The sequence below is a fragment of the Acyrthosiphon pisum genome, unplaced genomic scaffold (genome assembly GCF_005508785.2).
Source record: "Acyrthosiphon pisum isolate AL4f unplaced genomic scaffold, pea_aphid_22Mar2018_4r6ur Scaffold_20960;HRSCAF=22641, whole genome shotgun sequence".
Taxonomy (NCBI): Eukaryota; Metazoa; Arthropoda; class Insecta; order Hemiptera; family Aphididae; genus Acyrthosiphon; species Acyrthosiphon pisum.
Genome location: NW_021770374.1, coordinates 1,339,355 through 1,343,499, shown reverse-complemented (window position 1 = coordinate 1,343,499; position 4,145 = coordinate 1,339,355).

Sequence of the window (4,145 nt, the reverse complement as noted above, 5' to 3'; positions counted from 1 at the left end):
GACTGTGCTGGTAATCTGCTCACTCTAGTGTTCCAAAGCGCAAACATGGGTCCTTCGGGCCGGATGTTCTGTATCGTCAGAAACCTGTAATTCAAGTGTACTTTCTGATAATACAATACATGATTTACAACCAAACAACGCTGACGAAGCTAATAAAAGTCCCATAATTGTGCCTTATATAAGTGATGCTGAAGTTAATCCATCCAAAATATATGAAAAGTATAATAAAAGAAGAACTTATCACTAAATTGAAAAAATATTAAGTCATTTTATGGAGATTTGGTAGATAATATATTAAAATAAGGTCTTATTTGGTACAGTAACTGGAGTGAAAAAGAAATTAAAGATAATACAGATTTTCTTGAACTTTTAGATGAAACAACATTTTTCCCAACAATAAAAAATTGTATTTTAATAGCAATAACCCTTCCATCAACTACTTGAAATTTGAAAGGTCATTTAGGTATGTATAATTTATTAATCTGCTTTTATAGTGCTTCTTCATAGACATTTTTGTTTTTGCTTTATATTATAGCTCACTTAAAAAATTGAAAACTTGGCTTCGCAGTAGTATGACACAACTCCGCTTGAATGGCTTAGCACTTATGTACATTCATAGTGATATTTTAAAAAGTCAACAATCTAACATTGTTGAAGATACAATTAAGCTTTTCTGCATGGAACCACGGCGTGTTCAATTTTTATTTGACGATAATGATCAATGAGTCATGAATTATTTATTATTAATTATTTTTTTCATTTTTTATTATACAGGCTTATTTATAATAACAACATAATATTATACATTTATATTATAATAATGTTTTTAATAAGTAAGTAGGTAAGTAAGTGTATTATTGTTTCGCTGAAATTTAAAATACAGTTACATAAAATTTAGTTTTATTCATGGAGGTCAATAGTTCTGAGAAAAAATTAAAACGACGAGTACAATAAACAAGGCTGCTGAAATCCAAGTTCTCGGCCAAAATACTTATGTATTACAATATGTTTAGTGTACAACTCGTCCAAGGCCTATAGACCATCGAACGACTAAAGAATTTATAAAAGTAGTTATTATTTTTTTTATAGTGAAAACATACAACATTTATTGGAAGACAAAAGAACTCCTAAAACTGAGGTATGGAAACAAGTGTATGATAAGATGATTTTATTAGGTTTTATAGTATATCAATCATCTATAGAAGGAGGTATCAAGTGTAACCAGAAATGGCGAAACTTGGTAATAAACTAGGCATATTGATTTAAAAAGGGTGTATTATATCAAAAAAAATGACTTTGTAGTATTGTTGTATTTTGATGACTATTATTTTATCTGAAAGAAGAAGTCAGCCCGCATCGATCTCTGATTTTGTATTCTATTTTAAATAATTGTATTAAAAAATGTGTAAAAAAAGGCTTTTTATTTTGTATTTTTTTAAACACATAAAATTTGAGAATAAAATATTGAAAAACAGAGATCGATGCGGGCTGTAGAATATTTCCCTCCAGCAATTAAAAAAAAAAATTATGAAATTTGGTTGATTCTACAAGGCGGTATCGTTATTCCCGCAAAGTGTATTTTTGAGGACAAAATGGCATCAGCATCGGGTGCCTTAAGCTGTGTGTCTACGCGGCGGCGTAAACCGATATATTCGATATACAATACACCAATACAATTGAAACAAAAATGAGTAGGTGTCCGCGGGGGGGACGTTTATTCAGATGCACAGCGTATGGTAGTTATGTACAAGAAAGAATAACGTGGTACGACGTTCGTGCCGTGACAGTAGGTATGGCGAATATATATCCAAGACGAACTGTAGTGTTACCGTATATGAACGGGTCGATGAACGGGAGGGCGAGCCGCCGGCGGCCGGTACTCGTTTTGCGCGACTTGCCTTCCCGTCCTGCCTTGTGCCTTTGTGGCGTGGTGGGAGAGTTGGCGTTGTCGCACTGTGTAGCCCGTGGTGGCGGTTGACAAAAGCGTGGACGGTCGCTGCAGTCCTGTACTTTGTACTGGTAGCCGCTGCGTACCATGTCAGTCTGTTGGTGATAATTTTTTGTCAAGCTCTAGGTTAATGGAGACAAGTATAACAATAAATGAGATAGGTACCTGAATATGGATCTTTATTTTTGAAACCAAACCTCGAGCAGTCAAATGTTAATGAATTTATCACTCCTACAAAACGAAATTAAGCTATTGGCATTCTGGAAGAACACCAGAGTAATGCATCAGTAGAAAGTTGGTTTAATTTAGTGAAAAATCATATTTTAGCAGGCAAAATAAGAATGAAATGTTGTAGGTTTATTGAAAATATAACCCAATATGAAGCTCAATGTTTTAGACAGGTTGAATTATAAAAACCTAGACGCATATGTGCCATAAAAAAAGCTAATTGTGACGAGGACAATCTGCATTTAAATACTCTAGAAACTTGGAGGAAGAAAGGAAAACTTCCAGCATTCTTGAAAAACAATAATAACATTTTAGGCTAAAGTTATGGTGAAAACCAACAAAATTGTTTTTCATTAAATATACAGTGCCATGATAAGACACTGCAACTGGGTGTTGTTTTACATTCAAAAGGCTGTGAGTTTATTAATGAACATCTCACTGTTTGCAGTCAAACAGATCAACCAATTGTGCGCAGTTTGGATATAGGTGAGCAATTATTTGATAACCTCAGTAGCATCAGTGATCATGATTGTGTATTAACAATATAAAATAATACAAGTCCAAGAGTCATTGAGAATATAAATAAAACTGTTAATACTTCACCTGTGGCTTCGACTACCCAATTTCCATCAGACACTTAAACTCAGTTGTATGGAAATCGACCAAAAATAAGTTTCAAACAGGAAATATTCCTTATAGTTTTCACTGTTGTTGGCAACACAAACCGTGACACGATAGATTAGGCATAGGTTCCCCAAACGTAGATTGTTAGTAGGGAGCGCAAACTGATGCCAAAATCGATAATCGAAAATATTCCCCTAAAATCAACGATATATCGATATTTTTTTAGTATATTACTACAAGTTGATAAATTACACTTTATAATTATTATAATATTAAGTTCCCAACATCACAATTAATGAAAAATGGTAATTATTTAACACATTCAATTGAAATTGCCTTTTACTTTTCCAAACAAGGAATTTCTTTTAGAGGTCATGATGAAAAAATATGATTCAAACAATCAAGGTTAGCATTCATAAACAACTATTATTTTGTTTCAAATTATTATTTGTGATTCATAAATCCTAGGTAATTTTAAAGAAATGTTCAAACTTTTCTCAAAATATTAAATATGACATTGAATTCGAAGAAATGTAGGTACTTGAAAAAAATTAACCTTACTAGCAATACAAGAAGATTTGAAATTATTTTACTTAATTAATATTTAATCGAACCTATATAATCAATGTAAAGAAAGTAATTTGCCGAGTTTACTTCCAGTTAGTCGATTCCTTGTTTGACTAATGGTCGCTCCAGCTTTGCTGAATAGTCTCTGAGGGTACTGATGTTCCAGGTATTATTAAACATTTCTGTGTAAGTTTATACATTGCTCAATAGGTCTCAATAAAGAACAGATATCTTCAATACACCAAAGTTCTGGACTGGTAACCATGTCTGGTATATCTCTGGTTTTACCACTTTGAGTTAACAGAACTTGTGAAAAGTTACTATAGTGCGTTTCATTATAACTGCGACTCGACCGCGACGCTAACGCACTTCGTGGCGGTTGTCTCAAACCAGGGGTTTTCAAACTAGGATCAAAAAAATGTGTAAAATATTCGTTATCAAATTTTAAATTTGCCGCGCAACTTTACGCGCTAGTTTTAGAAACCCTAATGAAAAAACACCACGAGGCGTGTTATACTCTATTCAGAATAAGAATTTCCACTTTCGCGCACGCAACTGAACCGCCGGCAGCTAACAGACCACCCTGGCGAGTATCGGCTGTGTTGTGATTGGTCGCCAGTTGTCGACGGCTGCCGTCACCCGTCGCTATCGTATACGTATACACCCGAACCCGGGACATTTCGCCGCGACCGATTCGCCGCGACCGTTTCGCCGCGACCGTTTCTCCGCAGACCGTTTCGCCGCAAACCGTTTCGCCGCCGCACCGTATCGCCGCGGA